A 20,320-nucleotide genomic window follows, 5' to 3' on the forward strand; every position below is an offset into this window, starting at 1 on the left:
ATAAAATAATGTGCAGAGGGTTTTATCTATTCTAAACTGAGAGAGTTTCGATAAAAAATATGTACGTCTGCACATCTTATGCCTAATTATTTTCAAGTGTTCATCCCACTTGAGCCTGTCATCAATCGTTACACCAAGGTATTTGTAGTGAGGAACTCGCTGGACGAATTGGTCCTTTAATTTTAACGGTTCTATCGGTTCCTTCACTCTCCTAAAGTCAATCACTAGCTCCTTTGTCTTGCTTATGTTAAGCTCTAGGTGGTGGGCATCACACCAAGACACAAATCTATCAATTTCTTGCCTATAAGCCACTTCGTTGCCATTTGTTATGAGGCCTTGAAGAGCGGTGTCATCTGCAAACTTTATTAAAGGTACACTCAGGTTTTGACTTCTACAGTCATTCGTGTATATTGTGAATAATACAGGAGACAATACACAACCTTGAGGAGCGCCAGTATTTGTAGTTATACAGGAAGATTTGTTTTGCCCTAATTGAACATATTGTGCTCTCTCCGTAAGAAATTCGAGCACCCAAGCAATTATATACTTGTTTAAATTCAGACTAGTCAATTTTTGAACAACCAACTGAGGTTGCATTGTATTGAACGCTGAAGAAAAATCTGCAAAAAGCAATCTGCAATAGCTCCTAGCGTGATCTAGGTGCCTGTAGATGTTGTTTGTAAACAGCAAAATGACATCCTCCACGCCACGTCCTGGTTTGTAAGCAAATTGATGACTATCACTCAATGGCATAAACTGATTCCTAATTTTAACAAGAACAAGTTTTTCTAAAGATTTCATGACTATTGAAGTCAGTGCAACAGGTCTGAGATCGTTCATAGCCATCCAGGGTTACTTAGGCCATCCGGGTTACTTAGGCCACCCGAGGTTACTTAGGCCATCCGGGGTTACTTAGGCCATCCGGGTTACTTAGGCCATCCGGGTTACTTAGGCCATCCAGGGTTACTTAGGCCATCCGGGTTACTGAGGCCATCCGGGGTTACTTAGGCCATCCGTGGTTACTGATGCAATCCGGGGTTACTTAGGCCACTTAGTAGAATAAAAAAGGTTGCTTTTTAAAAAGTTAAATTCATGAGTGGTTATTAGATCTATTGGGTTCTAATTATTTAAAACATAAAATCTACATGTAATTTATCTTTGAAATAAGCAATCTTGTTTCCAGTAAGTGGCCTAAGTTACCCCGGGTGGCCTAGGTAGCCCAGTTGACGGGATTCAATCAAATCTATGAACAAACTTAATTTCTGTCAGATGTGTGTGTGTGCGTGTGTGTTGGTGTGTGTGTGTGTTGTCTATAATACATTCTATATTCTGCATCCCACGTCTACCGTTATACAGGTCTGATAACCCGGGCTCATTGTTGCAACGAATTGAAATGCTCTCCAGCCAGCGCAAAAATATCGTACACTGCAACAATGTTAAAACCGGCCCTTAATACGCTTCAACAGTCGTGACGTCACTTCCCTCGTAATGACGCATGGTAATTTAGTAACTGGCTTTAAACTATCTGAAAAATGGCGGACGCCCTTATGAAATATTTTTTCGACGAGCATAAAAGCGTTTCCAGAGGAAGAACAAAAACATTATAAATCTGATCAGGTTTTGACTTTTACACATTCTGATCACAAGACATATGAAAAGTTCTAGCCAGCATGAAGAATAAAAAGTACCGATTTTCTTTGTTTAGAACCACGATGGCCGCCGTTGCCGGGACGATTTGAATCCAATTGCGTTCATTTATTAGACTAATGGGAGGTCACGAACACCAACACAAAAGACACATTAATTGACCTCCCTGCCTGCCCACCATTTTGGAGGTCAAAAACGCCACCCTAGAGACACCGTAATTGACATCCCTGCCTGCCCACCATTTTGGAGGTCAAAGACACAACACAAAAGACACATTAATTGACCTCCCTGCCTGCCCACCATTTTGGAGGTCAAAAACGCCACCCTAGAGACACCGTAATTGACATCCCTGCCTGCCCACCATTTTGGAGGTCAAAAACACCACCCAAAAGACACAGAAATTGACCTCCCTGTCTGCCCACCATTTTGGAGGTCAAAAATTCCACTCAAAAGACACAGTAACTGACCTCCCTGCCTGCCCACCATTTTGTAGGTCAAAAACTCCACACAACAGACCCAGAAATTGACCTCCCTGTCTGCCCGCCATTTTGGAGGTCAAAAACACCACCCAAAAGACACACTAATTGACTCCACCTGCCAAGAAGCCAGACTTAATTCCCCTTTGAGACGGTGAATTCCCACAAAAGCCCCAGTTGTTCAGACGATAAATTAGGTTTTACTTTTTTTCCAAGAAATAAAAAATGAATTCGACATCCAAACAAATTGTCCTTGACCTTGACCATTTGTTCCATAACTGGATGTCGAGACATGAATTATTTAGATTGATTGATTTATTTGTTATTTCGTGTCTCAAGATAATCTGTCCTTGAATTTGTTTATAGAATCAATATTCTGCATCCGACGGGTACCTAAATATAGGTCTGACAACATGATATATTATTATGGGCTTATTGTTGTCATGGAAATACTCTCCAACCAGCAGCGCAAAAAAAAGCAAAGTTTCTTTCTTTATTCTTTTCTTGTGCGTGTGTGTGTGTGTGTGTGTGTGTGTGTGTGTGTGCGTGTGTGTCTGTGTGTCTGTGTGTCTGTGTGTGTGTATGTGCATTTTTCACATTCCTACTCTTGCCCTAATCTCAGTTGCATTGGTACCGTCTCTGCAGTTTGCCATAATATTGCCAAGTTTCATTATCTCATTCCACGTATTAAGCGAGATACAGCCACAAACCAGAATAAAACGCAGAAAAAGCGTCCCATATTTTCCGTATTGCTCTTTGTGAGTGATCCAAATAAATGACACCTTTGAAACTGCATAACTTTTTTTATTTATGAATGGATTTTCAAAATTCAAAAACATTTTTACTCAGTGGAGATAGCTGGGGCTTTGATTTAAACACAGTTTAGTTTCCCCACTAAAATAGAAAAAAAAACAAACAATTTTCATAGTCATTGCTAAAATATTATCTCACTCAATCCTAGAGATTTTTACTACTTTTCAAAATTGGAAAAAATGTATTAAAAATGAGCATGTACATAGATAGTTTTATTCAACTACCATTAACCTGTAAAAACTTTAAAAATTAGCTTTGATATTATGCCTATAATTTGTCTCAGAAAAAATGTAATAAATAGGCATGGAGTAAAAGTAACCTCGGCTATACTACGGATATAGTCGGTGTTAGGGTTGTGTAAGTTAATACAATCTATTTTCAAACAGAGACAACGCGTAGTTTATTATTACCACAGGTTCTCAAAGACTTTATAATAATAATAATAATTAATAATTGAGCTTTTATATAACGCAATATCCACTAAACGTTCTCAAAGCGCTTTACAAGGGGTCCCTGGGCAACAGCAACATTTAACATGTAGGACGGGACATGACGCCTGTTAGGCGATATTACAGTTTTTTTCGGACAGAGACAACGCTGTTTACGGCCAGGTACTCATTTTACACCTTAGTACGGTGAGGGAATGTGAGTAAAGAGCCTTCTCCAAGGACTCAACTATGCGCCGAGCGAGGCTCGAACCCAGGACCTTCCGATCCGAAAGCGAGTGTCATACCACTAGACCACATAGCCGCACATATCCAAGAATGTCGATGGAATAAACGATATTGATGTCATGTATAATGATTGCTATCAAGCTTTTGATTCGTTTCTTCATTCACGATGATTGACATGTGACCGATCGTCCCAAAACGGTATTATGTCGGGATGAACCCGATACTAAAAAGCCGAATTAAAGCTAAACAGGTCAAAAATTTGAATTATTGCTATAATTCATCATTCTAAGATACGATATTCATTCTCTTCAATAAAACATACAAACTCATTGCAAGCTTGGTATTTCTGGCAATAAATTCAATTTTCAGCATCTAATTCATTGCTACATAATACCGTTTTGAGTCTAGGGGTCACACATCACCAATAGCTTTTCGATTGTAAGGTTTATGGTTAGAAAAAGATCCTTTTTCTTGCATAATAAAAACAAAGTTGTCCTTCAGAGGCATTTGGCCCATGGAGTCGGAGTTTATCCCGGTTTCTATAGCGTTATCGCTGTTTTAAAAAAATATATTAAAATTGAGCTTTTATATAGCGCAATATCCACTAAATGTGCTTTACAAGAGGTCGCTGGCCAACAGTAACATTTAACATAATTTAGGACGGGACATGACGCCTGCTAGGCGATGTTACATTTTTTCGGACAAAGACAACGCTGTTAACAACCAGGTACTCATTTACATCCGAGTACGATGAGAGAATGCGAGTAAAGAGCCTTCTCCAAAGACTCAACTATGCGCCGAGCGAGGCTCGAACCCAGGACCTTCCGATCCGAGAGCGAGTGTCATACCACTAGACTACATAGCCCCACATAAAGAAAGTAGTGATACTCGATGAACGACTAAAAAAAAAAAAGAAAAGAAAAGACACATAAAACAACAAACAAAATTTATTTTATTAAAAACCAAAACCAAAACAACATCCCCCCCCCCCTTCTAAAACCCCAAACAAAACAAAACAAAACTTTAAAAAAAAGATAAACAAAGCGAAAGAAGCAATGCCTTCTTGATTGGTCTGATTGCTGGTTATTCCCCCTGACTCGACAAAAATAGAATTTCCGTCAACCGGAAGTCCAAGATCTACGTCGCCTGCACGGGTGAACGCCCGAGGGATGACGGGATCTAACGATAAGTAACGTAATTTAGGCTACTGTGTTTTGGGGATTATTTCTTCCTGCTCCAGTTTATCCCGGACAATGAATGGCGGAGGAATTAACGCGCCGAGAGTAAATCGATGAGCTCAGTCTCAAGTGTTTGTTGTTTTTAAGGGTTTTACGGCGCTCGCAACACATTAAGGTCATATCATCATCATCATCTAGTTCCATATCTGAAGTAGACGTCGGAGGTCATCTTCCGCTAAGCTGATCTATCTCTTGCCAATTCTATTGAAGCAGCGCCACCTTTCTCAGCTTCATCTGTCCAAGTTCTTATCCGTTTCAAATAAGTTATTCTTTGTCTTCCTCTTATTCTTTTTCCATTCATCTTTCCAGTCAAGGCGAGTACTTCCAAACCAGGGTCGCGGATAATGTGTCCTAAAAATCCAATTTGGCGTTTGATGATTTTTGTTATCAGTGATCTTTTTCTGTTTGCCATTTCTAAAATTTCTTCATTTCTTTTCCTTTCCACCCATGACACCCTCATCATTCTTCTCTAAAACCACATTTCCGCCGCCTCCAGCCTTTTAACCATGGTCTTGTTTATGGTCCAGCTCTCACAGCCATATAGCAGCACAGACAGTACATAGCAATCCAGGACCTTGATTTTTGTTTTCATGCTAATATTCCTGTTTTTCATAATTGTATGCAGCTGGTTGAATGCATTCTTCGCCATACCTATTCTTTTCTTTATTTCACAATCTGATTTTCCATTGGATGTTACATTGAAGCCTAAATATTTGAAACATTCAACTTGTTGTATTGTTTGTCCTCTGCTTGTTATTACACAGGCTGGTGGGTTATTATTTTTAGATACCGTCATACATTCTGTTTTAGATATATTCAGTTCCAGTCCCATATTTTCACTGCTCCTGACTACAACATCCAGTAATTCTTGTAGTTTATGTTCAGGATCCGTCAGACAAATCAATCATAACTGAGATGAAACACTGTCAGGTTTATGGTATGGGATTAAGTATCATCTTCACAGGATCCGTCAGACAAATCAATCATAACTGAGATGAAACACTGTCAGGTTTATGGTATGGGATTAAGTAAAATGTTCACCAGACCCGTTAGACAAATCAAGCAATCATAACTGACACAAGGCTATGATAAAGCTTAAACTGTATTCTCTCTATTGATGGCATGTGTATTAGATATAATATAGTAAATGTTTTGAATGTAGCTTTGCATATTGTTCACGATAGGAAATAAAAAAATACATAAATAAAATCTCCATAGAAGTGGGTAATATTACCATCCAGAAGGTAATAGAGAATATAAATTTCCCGGCGGCGATGGGGGCTCGAACCCGAGACCTTACTAGTACAACTCCGCCTGTCCTCTACGCTATCCGCTACTCAGATGGAAAGCTCAGAAAGTAGAGTCACGCTCTGCCGGCTATGAGGAGTTGTCGTACCAGTAAGGTCGCGGGTTCGAGCCCCCATCGCCGCCGCGAAAGTTATATTCTCTATTGTCTTCTGGCACTTTCCTACTCATTTCATTTCTTGTTATTTTCAACATAACTGGCTGCTCCACTCATCCACTCACATTGCTGAATACGCTTCAACAGTCGTGACGTCACTTCCCTCGTAATGACGCATGGTAACTTAGTAACTAACTCTAAACTATCGGAACAATGGCGGACCCCTTATGAAATATTTCTCCGACGAGCATAAAAGCGTATCCAGAGGGTAAGAAAACCCATTATAAATCTGATCATGTTTTGACTTTTACACATTCTGATCACAAGACATATGAAAAATTCTATAAAAGTTCTATATAAAAAGTACAGATTTTCTTTGTTTAGAACCGCGATGGCCGTCGTTGCTGGGCGACATGACATCAGACTACTGAATCCAATTAACATAAGGCTCTATGACATTTTCACAACCAGCGTGGGTTGGAATGGATAATAGTCCATACGATAAACTTACTCAATGTTAACGATGATTATTCCGTATTGAAGCAAATGCTGAAATGAGAAAAATAAGAGCAGATGTAACGCCACAAACACACACACACACACACACATATATAGATAGTTCGAAGATGACGTCACTCAGGCCTTTATTATTGTTTTTGCCATCCGCGTTTGTGAGTTGTTCTCACTAAACTGTATTAACCAGACTATAAAAGTTCATGGTTACACAGAGTTTGTGTGTTGGTCCGTTATACTTCCGGATGGCAATGTTGTGAACTCCTTGGCCAAGCGCATTCTATCTATTGAAGCAAATGCTGAAATGAGAAAAATAAGAGCAGATGTAACGCCATTAACACACACACACACACACACACACACACACACACATATATATATATATATATATATATATATATATATATACATGATCTGAAGAAATAACACACAATAGTGAACAGACTCACAGTGTTTCACGTGGTGAAAATAGTTCACAACAACAACACAGAGAGAATTACTCACAAACACTGATGGCAAAAAACAACAAAACAAAAAAAAAAAAAAAAAAAAAAAAAAACAACAACAAAGCTATCTATAGATAGTATGCGCTTGGCTAAGAAACTCACGACATTGACATCCGAAAATACAACGGACCAACACACAAACTAAGTGTAACCATGATCGTTTATAGTCTGGTTAATACAGTCTATGACAATTACTCATAAAAATTGGATGGCAAAACAACAATAACAAAGACCCGAGTGACGTCATCTTCAATCTATCTATTGTCTGATAGAATTTAGTGAGAACTAGTCATTACAATCACTCTCACTCTATCCCATGACTGGTTGGTCATCGGGGGGACTCTCGGGATGCAGACTTGACGATTCGACGCCACTCATTACGGTCATTAGATTGTTTCACGTCAATCCTGTCCAATCTTTAATCTTATCCTGCCACACTTTCCTCTGTCTTCCTCTTCTTCCGCAGCCTTCTACTGTGCCCTGCAATATTGTCTTGCATAAGCTTTCGTGTCTTACGAGGTGTCCAAACCAAGACAATTTCCTTCTCTTTACCATTGCAAGTAGTGGTTCTTGCCTTCCTGTCAGTTCTTTTACTTCGTCCAGAACACTTCCATTGGTCGTGGCCTTCGTAAAGTTATGGCCTGACACTGGCCAAAAAATAACGTCAAAATGCCAGTCTTTTGCCACGAAAGAAAACAAATCGTGAGTTGTATTCAATAGTTCAACCACTGGGACCATTTGTTTCCAATAGCTCTACTAACGACAACTCACTAGACGGTGCAAAAACCAAATAATGACGTCAAACTGCCAATCCTGTTGGATTTCAGTGTCAGGCTATAGATAGAATGCGCTTGGCCAAGGAGTTCACAACATTGCCATCCGGAAGTATAACGGACCAACACACAAACTCTGTGTAACCATGAACTTTTAAAGTCTGGTTAATTCAGTTTAGTGAGAAGTACTCATAAACGCGGATGGCAAAAAAGAACAATAACAAAGACCCGATTGACGTCATCTTCATTCTATCTATAGATAGTATGCAGATGACGTCACTCAGGCCTTTGTTATTGTTTTGCCATCCGCGTTGTGAGTTGTTCTCACTAAACTGTATTAACCAGACTATAAAAGTTCATGGTTACACAGAGTTTGTGTGTTAGTCCGTTATACTTCCGGATGGCAATGTTGTGAACTCCTTGGCCAAGCGCATTCTATCTATAGATAGTATGCGCTTGGCTAAGAAGCTCATAACATTGCCATCCGGAAGTATAACAGACCAACACACAAAACTGGGTGTATCCATGAGCGTTTATAGTCGGGTTAATACAGTTCAGTGAGCATTACTCATAAACGCGAATGGCAAAAAAACAATAACAAAGACCTGAGTGACGTCATCTTCGAACTATCTATAACATAACGATGGCTACACATTGGTCCTATGTTCCAAATATGATATCTTTAGTAGTTTTCTGTAGCCTTTGAGTTGGAATGCGCGAACACTCCTTTCTGTTCCAGCATTCATGGTCCAGGCCTCGCAACCATAGAGGAGGAGAGACAGTACCATTACAATGGCTGGCTAAAAACAATAACAAAAAAACTGAGTGACGTCATCTTCATTCCGTCTATTCAATCAACATCCGCCAGCCAAATTAAACGTACATCGCTGCGTGCCACTTCTAACGTTTATGATCAATGTGATAAAGATAGTATGAAGATGCCGTCACTCGGGTCTTTGTTATTGCTTTTTGCCATCCGCGTTTATGACTAATTTTCACTAAACTGTATTATCCAGACTATAACCGTTCAAGGTTACACATAGTTTTGTGTTGGTCCGTTATACTTCCGGTTGGCAATGTTGTGAGCTTCTGAGCCAAGCGCATACTATCTATAGATAGAACGCTGTTGACGTCACTTTTGTTATTGTTTTTAGCCATCCACGTTTATGAGTTATTCTCACTTAACTGTATTAACCAGACTATAAATGTTCATGGTTACACACAGTTTTGTGTGTTGGTACATTATATTTCCAGATGGCAATTTTGTTATTTTTTTAGCCAATTGCACAGCATCAAAAAATTTAGTGAGAATTACTCATAAATATGGATGGCAAAAAACAATAACAAAGACTTGAGTGACATCAACTTCATTCTATCTACATCATAATAGTTTGATGTTGTTGTTGTTAATGATGATGATGATGATGATGATGATGATGATGATGATGATGATGATGATGATGATGATGATGATGATAATGATGATGATAATGATGATGATGATGACGATGATTGTAATAATGATGATGATAAATGATGATTGTAATAATGATAATGATACCCTGTGATTTTCTAATTACTAGACCCCAGTTTGGCATCAAATCACACAAGAAGAAGATGATTAATTTTTTCAAAGGAAAAGATGAAGACAAATTGAATATCATGGCAGATTCATCAATCTTGTTTTTTTTTGCCAAACTATGGATAGAATTTTGCCAGAAAACTCGTCCTTCGAATATTATCTATCGAGCTAAATGACCCTCATCTCGGAAAAAAAAAAAAAAAAAAAAAAAAAAAAACAAAAACAACAACAAACAAACAAAAAACTCTCAAACCTGGGACTTCTCGAGGTCTTCTTTACATCCAAGGTTTGAGAGTTGTTTTTTTTTGTTTGCCAAGATGAGGGTTAATTTCAATTAACCGATAGTTGAAGGACGAGTTGTTGGCCAAATTTTTAAATATGCGTTTTTGTTTCAGATAATGTTTAGTTAACTGTTTGGATGTCAAAGCATCTAGAATATCACAGTGGTCTCCCTTTGTCACGTTTATCGAGATTTCCACTCATCTGTCTCCAGATCGTTTAATTAATTAGCTTTTTTTTTATATAGAAAAACAAACAAAACAAAAGAAAAACAAACTATAGATAGAACGAAATTAACGTGACTCAGCAGGTCTTTGTTAATGTTTTTTTTTTTTTGTTTTTTTTTTTTTTTGCCATCGACGTTTAAAAAAAAAAAAAAAATAAATGATTAAAACTTCCTTTATTGATTCCCATAGGGAAAAATTGTTTCTAGGGTCTTTTCCAAGGAAAGACTGGAATAACCCAGGCGTCAGCCGAAGTGCAGCGCCATAAATTGAACTAGGGCGAGGTGGCTTGCTCATTGTTACACAGAAAGAAATTGAGCTTTTTATATAGCGCAATATCCACGAAACGTGCAACGCACTTTACAAGGGGTCCCTGGTCAACAGCAACATTTAACAATTTTTCGGACAAAGGTAACGCTGTTAACGGCCAGGTACTCATTTTATACCTGAGTACGGTGAGAGAATGTGAGTAAAGAGCCTTTTCCAAGGACTCAACCATGCGCCGAGCTCGAGGCCCGAACCCAGGACCTTCCGATCCGAAAGCGAGTGTCATACCACTAGACCACATAGCCGAACAGAGCAGCGGCGGGTGATCGAACTCAGTACCTTTCGGGTACGAAGCAAAGACCGTTACGCTGAGCCACGCTGTCCACTGAGTAATTCTTGTAATATTTGTAAGTAATTCTCATTAAATTGTATTAACCAGACAATAAACGTTCACCGTTACACATACTTTTGTGTGTTGGTCCGTTATATTTCCGGACGGCAATGTTGTGAGTTTCCTTGCCAAGCGTACAGCATATATAGAAGGAACAAAATTGACGTCACTCAGCTCCATTATTGATTTTTGACAGCCATTCAACGCCACTCATAGTTTTAAGAGTTGGTACGTTGTATCCGCATGGTGGATGCTGTAAGTATTTTACCTACATGCACAGCATCACTATTAGGAACGAAATTGACGTCTTTGTTATTTTTTGCCATCCACGTTTATGATTAATTCTCATTAAACTGTATCAACCAGATTATATAAACGTTCAAGGTTACACATAGTTTTGTGTGTTGGTCCGTTATACTTCCGGATGGCAATGTTGTGAGTTTCTTAGCCAAGCTCACAGCATCAATTGTGACCTTACTTCTCGACTGGGTAAAGACAGGTAGATAACCACGCCTCTCGGACAATTATCATAATGTAAACAATGGCTGTGATTGGTAGACACAGCAAACTACACAGGTTTTACCATCGATGGTTTGTGTTGAAGAAAAAATAGCCACTGTTCTCCCGCTTGATCAATAGATAGAATGCGCTTGGCCAAGGAGTTCACAACATTGCCATCCGGAAGTATAACGGACCAACACGCAAACTCTGTGTAACCATGAACTTTTATAGTCTGGTTTATACAGTTTAGTGAGAACAACTCACAAACGCGGATGGCAAAAACAATAACAAAGGCATGAGTGACGTCATCTGCATACTATCAATAGCACTAACACACAAAACTATGTATGAATTTAAACGTTCATAATCTGATCGAGAAAATTGTGTGATAACTAGTCACCCATTTGACGGTATAAAAACAAGAACAATGATCAGAGAGAGAGTCGATTTCATTCACGTTATGTTTGTCCATTACAACGATGTTAAACTAGGGCCATTAGTGGGTTCGGATGTCAGATCTGCATAAAATGCACACATCGACATGCACTTTGGTGCAGATTTTGATAACACAATTCATTTTGGCCTCATTGTCGTAATGGAAATCTCAAACATGATCAGCTCAGATTAACTGTTCCCAAAAAGGCTCTACAGAGTTTTCTGATCTGTCGTTTTCTTCACGCTACGCCTTCTGTGTCGAAATCTATTCCAATTTCTCTCAGAAAATGCAATACAGAAGCTATTTTTAACACAAATATAAAGACCTTTTTATAAGAAAACATTTTTATAGGCTAAAGGGGGGGGGGGGGCGACATTAAAAATGATGAATTTTGACCCAGTTTGCTAAAATTAGATTTTTGGTGGGATATTGTCATTTGACCATATATCTCCATAAAAAATTGCATGAGAACTTCATCTTCAGTATTTTTCTACTCAAAATAACGTATTTTGTGACCCATGGTATGGATAAATCCTGCTCATTTTTAGTTTCAGTGTACTGATTTCATGAAAGAATATCAAATAGTCTTTATAACTAAATAAAGGCAAAAACATATCCATGAAAAGTAAAAACTCTCCTCTATTTTCAACAACCAATCACTTTGTTCTTAATTATTTCATGTGGTCACAATTCAATCAGAGAGCGAGAGGAGAGTTTTTCCCTATACTCGTTTACTTTGACTTTTAAATGCGTTTTTCTCAAAACTGCAAGTTTTCGTCACTAAAAACTCCCTCAGTTTTCAACCAATCTTCTTCAAACTTTCTACAAATGAGTGTTATACAAATACGCAGGTTCTCTAGAAGCCGGAGTTTTGAAAAAAATAAATTTTATGAGTAATTTGAAATTATTTAACTTTTTTCAAGGGGAATAATCGAGTAATAAGTTTGAACTTAATTTTCTAACTCAAAAAATTAAAAATCGGGCTTCTAGAGCCTCTTTATTTTCCTTTTTCTACTTGTGACCAAAATATTATAGCAATCGGTTGATAAATAAAAAAGCTTTTGACTTTTTTAAGATTTGTTGTTTATTTTCCAATATGGCGTCGTTTCCTTAGCAACGGCAACTTTTTTTCGAAACAAACTATATGCAATCATCCTTCCCAAACATATACATTATGACTGTTCACAGAAGTTTAGGATATTTCATCAAATAAAAAAAATGTCGCTCCCCCCCCCCCCCCCCCCCCCTTAAAGCCAGTTTCCGTTAAATAGTTTTTCCCCTTTGTGTGTGTGTGTGTGTGTGTGTGTGTGTGTGTTTTGTTGTTCTTTGTTTATTTTTATTTTGGTACAAGTATTATTATTATTATTATATTATTATTATTATTATTATTATTATTATTATTATTATATTATTATTATTATTATTATTATCATTACTATTATTATTATCATTATCTTCATCGTTATTATTATAACAATCATACTTATCTTTATCATTATAAACAAATCATGTATTTACAGGACAATAGAATGCGGGGAGTTGACATCACTTTGCTGTTTGTTAATGTTTTACAACCACTAATTTGGTGATTAGTTCTCATCATATTCGCTCATTCAATCAGACTCTAAATGTTAAAGGCTACACATAATGAAGTCCCAGGTTTGACAATATTTGCCATGATGAGGGTCATTTAACTCCATTGATATTTGAAGGATAATTTTTTTGGCCAAATTTTTCAATAAACTACTCATAAAAATGGTTGCCTAAAAACAATAACAATGACCTGAGTGACGTCAATATCGTTGTATCTATAAACGTTCAAGGTTACACCTTGTTGTTTTGTACGTTGGCTCGTTGTGATCCGGCTGGCGGATGTTATGGGTTTTTATTTAAACTAAACGCAAAGCATCAATCAAAAAGGACACTCAATGACATGAGAAAACAGTAACCCATTTCTTAGCTTTTATCCTCAGAGTTTTATAGCAATTCTGCGGGGATTTTTACGAGGAAATCACGAGACAGGCCGATATTTGTTCTAACTCCCTGGGGTCTATTTTACCCCTTATCTGGAATCGACATGAAAAGCTGGACCCCTGCAATGCCACAGAGGACACATTCCCCGGGGAGATATCATGGCCAAGTTCAGATTGACGTGACGTTGGAGCCAATGAATGCCCGAAGAATGGGGACGATCTATATTAATTACCCTTCCCTGTGCTTGTTGTCATTGGTCACATTGCAAAATGTGCTCAAAATAACCCAAATAGTGAAAGTGAAAAGTGTTCACATTTTGAGAAATATCCAATTTACAATTGGTCATTTTTTGCTCAGCATGACTCATGGGTATGTTTACAAATTTCATAAACAAAGCAGCGTGTTTAGATACATTGAGAAATGTCCAATCGTTGTACAGCAATAATTCATGTGATCGATGACTAGGTTGGACGAAAACCTGAATATATATATATATATATATATATATATATATATATATATATATATATATATATATATATATATATCGCTCCCATTAGTTATGTGCCGATAAAAAATGTGCGACTATGTGACCTCGTAGCATGACACTCGACTTTTGATCGGAAGGTCTAGGATTTGAGTTCCGCTCTAAGCGACGCATAGTTCGTTAAGTCCTTGAAAAAAGGTTCTTTACTCTCATTCTTCTCTCACCGAACTCAGGTCTAAAAGGAGTACCTGACAGTTAACAGCGTGGTCTCCGTCGGAAAAAATGCATTGTAATCTCGCCTAACAGGCGTCATGTTTCGTCCTTCACGTTAAGCATTGCTGTTGGATAAGGACCCCTTGTAAAGCACATTTAGCACGTTTAGTGGATATTGCCCTCTCGTCAATGCTCTAGTTTTCTCTAGAAAATTAAACCCTTTTTTTCATTTTTGTTTCTGACCCATCCGCTCATAACACACGTACGTTTACTTACTTACTTACTTATCAGAACCAGCGACCACCTGAGCTCTAGCCCTTTGGTCTTGTGCCATGACGTAGAAGGTAGACGTCTTTTGTAGTTGTTCCAGGTGATTATAAAGTGTGTTACTGATGCTTGGATTTGGTGGGAGGAATGTGCATCTCAGGTCTTCAAGAGGTTAACATTCAAGAAAGTGGTCTGTTACTGTTTCATTGGGGTGTTGACATAGGGGGCAGGAAGGGGACGTGTAATTTTGCTTTAATGGTTGTTGAGCGGTATGTGTAGTGTTCTTAGTTGAAAGATGATGCTTTGTTGGTGTCTTCTGAGCTTATTTAGGCTACCAGTCTTTACAGGAGTCACACGTATGTTTACATGCGTGAAGTCTAGATAATAACATGACATGAAGCGAGTAGAAAAGTGACAGAAGACAATAGAGAATTCAAATTTCCGATGCGATGGGGGTTCGAACCTATGACCTTACTGTTACGACAACTCCTCCTGCCCGTGAGAGGGACGCTATACAGTTGACGCCATCCATCACTTTTTTAAAAAATGGTTTCAAACATAGTGTCTATCCTGAGTCCCTCTCCTGACTTCCTGAGGTCATGTGGTCAAGACACAAAACTCCGCCAAGTTTGTTTACAAACCAGCAGTGATGCTAAATCTTTATTCTCAACACAAACATAGTGTAACATAGAGACTATTTAGACATTGAGTAAGCTCCGATATTGAAGGGATTTTAATGTTGCCTGCTCTGAATGAAGTCTACAACGGGCTCAGGAAATACAGCAAGCCAAATAAATGGATTGGGTTTTATTCAGAGTGGACCGACAAAGTGACTGACACCAAAACCGTGTACGTGGCCCTGACCGGTTGGTGGACTCTGAATTATTTTTGATTGTAGGATTCCTGACATATCACCGCTATGAGACGATGGGTCACAAACGGCTAATCCATTGAGAAAGTCATGTGATTTGATAATAGAAACTAAAGACCTCGAGTTGTCGAGTGAAGGCTGGTGAAAGCGTCTTTCAGCATTCTGGTCCAAGGTTGTGGAATTTGCTACCACTTGAGATACGTCCCTCGTTTTCACTTGAGCATTTCAAGCGTCGATTGAAGACATTCTTTCTTTGGACAGGCTTTCTTTTGATTATGTGTATAGATAGTATGCGCTTGGCTAAGAAATTCATAACATTGCCATCCGGAAGTATAACGGACCAACACACAAAACTGTGTGTATCCATGAACGTTTATAGTCGGGTTAATACAGTTCAGTGAGCATTACTCATAAACGCGGATGGCAAAAAACAATAACAAAGACCTGAGTGACGTCATCTTCGAACTATGTATAGATAGTATGCGCTTGGCTAAGAAATTCATAACATTGCCATCCGGAAGTATAGATAGTTTGAAGATGACGTCACGCAGGTCTTTGTTAATGTTTTTTGCCATCCGCGTTTATGAGTAATGCTCACTGAACTGTATTAACCTGACTATAATCGTTCATGGATACACATAGTTTTGTCTGTTGGTCCGTTATACTTCCGGATGGCAATGTTATGAGCTTCTTAGCCAAGGGCATACTATCTATAACGGGCCAACACACAAACTATGTGTATCCATGAACGTTTATAGTCTGGATAATGCCGTTCAGTGAGTATTTCTCATAAACGCGGGTGGCAAAAAACAATAACAAAGACCAGAGTGACGTCAACTTCATTCCATCTATAATTAGCGTTGTTCGTGTACTGTAATGGGGCTTAATCTTTGTAATGTGCCCATAGCCTTCCAGATGAAGGAATGTTTGGCACACTATAAATCTATACAATTAACGGCCCGTTTAGAGGTGCAGTTTATTCACCCTCGGCCTGACGGATATTCTAAGACCAGGTGGGTTTGGGTAAACCGTGAACCGACATATATAGATGACAGCTTCTTCTTCTCTTCTTCTTCTTCTTCTTCTTCTTCTTCTTCTTCTTCTTCTTCTTCTTCTTCTTCTTCTTCTTCTTCTTCTTCTTCTTCTTCTTCTTCTTCTTCTTCCTCTTCTTCCTTTCAGTCCAAAACGTAATCAGATCGAACACTGGTATGACAGTCAAAAGTCTTGCATATTCAGCCTCCACTGGTGTGGAGGAGATTTGACCGTTTGAAGCTCTGGCTGGTGGGTGATTGTGTGTGTGTGTGAGGAGAGAGAGAGAGAGAGAGAGAGAGAGAGAGAGAGAGAGAGAGGGAGCGATAGAGAAGGAGAAGGAGGGAGAGAGATGGAGAGAGAAAGAGGGAGAGAGAGAGATAGAGAGAAGGGTGAGAAAGGGAGGGAGAGAGAGAGAGAGAGAGAGAGAGAGAGAGGGAGAGAGAAAGAGAGAGATAGAGAGAAGGGTGAGAAAGGGGAAGAGAAGAGAGAGAGAGAGATAGAGAGAGAGAAGGAATTAGAGAGTTTGCAAATGTAAATGTCTGTTAACTCTAGAAACCGGACGCCAAAAAGACAGATTTGAATTTCACGTATTGTTTGGGGTTTTTTTTTTGGTAAAAATGTATTGTGTATGGATATTTCTTTGCCCTACAGGAGGCTTATGAAATACAAACAGCTTGTCGTTTCTGGGACGTGGGCTCAGGTTTATCAGCCCAGGCTTGCGGGTTTTCAAAATTTGATTCTGTATATTCTCATATTTTGAATAGTATATTTTTTTAATCCGTTAAGAACCAAAGATTGAGATTAAACTCAGACAATAAGGAATCACACATACACACACACACGCACACATACACACACACACGCACACACACACACACACACACAAATCCCTCCCCCCTCCCCCGACCCATTGTGTGAAACAATCCTCTCTAGCGTCCCTTTCATCTCCAATCCTCCAAGCCTCCTTTTCATCTCCAATCCCCTCCCATCCGGGTATTTTGTGGAACCAATTTCTCTTTCAAGTTTGATATACCTATAACCCCTTTCAATTTCCATTGGCTGCAAAAACAAAGAAGTGCCCGCAGACAGGGTTATTGCCCTTGAAAGGTCTTCAAGGTGATTATCCTATGTAAAAAAAAAATATTTTTAGGGTTTTAAGAGCGTGTATGTTTTCATGTTTTTAAGGGTTTTACTGCGCTTGCAGCACATAAAGGACATATCAACGCCAGTAAAAAGGAAGAAAATGGGATAGAATTACAATCAAAGTACATCCAGGAAAAGGTAAGACAAAGGGGAATTGGTTCAAACATGAAACATTTGTAGACTCCAAGAGCACACCATGAAAGCACCCAGTCCGAGATCCACTAAAAGTCTCATTAAGACAAAAACACAGGCCCCACTAAGAGGGACACACTCAAATGTTTTACAAATCATATAGATAGTATGCGCTTGGCTAAGAAGTTCACAACATTGCCATCCGAAAGAATAACAGACCAACACACAAAACTATGTGTAACCATGAACTTTTATAGTTTAGTGAGAATCACTCACAAACCCGGATGGCAAAATAATATCATGACAAAGGCTTGAGTGACGTCATCTTCGTTCTATCTATAGATATAAAGAAAACATAACACAGTGGGTTTAAGAACGATTCTACTCAATGGGCATAATCTAGAGATAGTATGCGCTTGGCTAAGAAGCTCATAACATTGCCATCCGGAAGTGTAACGGACCAACACACAAAACTGTGAACGTTTATAGATAGAATGCGCTTGGCCAAGGAGTTCACAACATTGCCATCCGGAAGTATAACGAACCAACACACAAACTCTGTGTAACCATGAACTTTTATAGTCTGCTTAATACAGTGTAGTCAGAACAACTCACAAACGCGGATGGCAAAAACAATAACAAAGGCCTGAGTGACGTCATCTGCATACTATCTATAGTCGGGTTAATACAGTTCAGTGAGCATTACGCATACTCGCGGATGGCAAAAAAAACACCAACAAAGACCTGAGTGACGTCATCTTCGAACTATCTTTATTACCTTTCCATGTGTTCGAGGTCATTGGTCACATTGCAAAGTGGACTCAAAATTACGCACAGAATGAAAAGTGTTCACAGTTTGAGAAATATCCAACGTTACAATTGGTCATTTTGCTCAGCATGACTCATGGGTATGTTTACAACTTTCATAAACAAAGCACGTGTTTTGATACATTGAGAAATGTCCAATCGTTGTACAGAAACAAATCATGTGATTGATGACTAGATGGGACGAAAACATGAAAAAAGATCGCTCCCATTGTGCTCGTGACACTGATATTATGACGGTCAGATGACCAAAGGCAATAATGGGCCTATTTAATCATCTTCTGTCATGGACAACATATTGAGTTGGTTTGAGAGTATTTCCATTACAATTGGATTCAGTAGTCTGATGTCACGCCGCCCGGCAACGGTGGCCATCTTGGTTCTAAACAAAGAAAATCATTACTTTTTATTCTTCATGCTGGCTAGAACTTTTCATATGCCTTGTGATCAGGATGTGTAAAAGTCAAAAAAACATGATCAGATTTATGGGTTTTTTACCTCTGGATACGCTTTTATGCTCGCCGGGAAATATTTCATAAGGGCGTCCGCCATTGTTCCGATAGTTTAGAGCCAGTGTTACTAAGTTACCATGGGAAGGAAGTGACGTTACGACTGTTGAAGAGTATTACGAGCCCATAACAATTGTGACCCATCGTCTCAAAACGGTATTATGTCGGAGCGAACCAAATGCTTAAAAGCAGAATTTAATGTTAAAGTGGTCAAAAATATAAATTGTTGGCATTAGCACCCTAAAATATGGTATCCATTCTCCTCAATAAAACATACAAACTCAACACAAGTCTGATATTTCTGGCTATTAATTCAATTTTTCAACATCTTAACTATCCCGACTTAATACCGTTTTGAGGCGAAGGGTCACAATTTGGGTTATCAGACCTTCAAAGAAATGCACGTTGCGTAGCAACTTTAATACATTGTAGCCTCAGAACAGTTCTTGATAGCAATCTTAATTAACTTAGGCCATTTCATTGCCGGGAATCAAAAAGATTTAAGTGATTACCAGTCAATATTGATATTTTTGTTTTTAAAAATACCTTGAGCTTTCATATAGTGCAATATCCACGCGGAGTGCGGCTATGTGGTCTAGTGGTATTACACTCGCTTTCGGATCGGAAAGACCTTGGTTCGAGCTTCGACCGACGCATAGTTAAGTCCTTGGAAAATGCTCTTTACTCATATTCTCTCACCGTACTCAGGTGTAAAATGAGTACCTGGTCGTTAACACCGTTGTCTTTGTCCGAATAAATTATAATATCGCCTTACAGGCGTAATGTCTTGGCCTATATGTTAAATGTTGCTGTTTGCCAGGGACCCCATGTAAAGCGCTTTGAGCACGTTTAGTGGATATTGCGCTATATAAAAATTCATTATATTTATTATTTTTTTATAAGTCTTCCTTAAGTCCCAGGTTTGAGAATTTTTGCCAAGATTAGAGTCATTTTTAAATCGATCGATATTTGAAGGACGTTTTCTGACCAAATTTTTAAATATGTGTTTTTCCAGAGTACGGCAGAATTGTACTTTAATAATACGCTTCAACTGTCGTGACGTCACTTCCCTCGTAATGACGCATAGTAACTTAGTAACTGGATCTAAACTATTGGAACAATGGCGGACGCCCTTATGAAATAAT

Source organism: Berghia stephanieae, chromosome 11 (genome assembly GCF_034508935.2).
Source record: "Berghia stephanieae isolate SIO BIC M18660-M18661 chromosome 11, UCSD_Bste_1.3, whole genome shotgun sequence".
NCBI classification, from domain to species: Eukaryota; Metazoa; Mollusca; class Gastropoda; order Nudibranchia; family Aeolidiidae; genus Berghia; species Berghia stephanieae.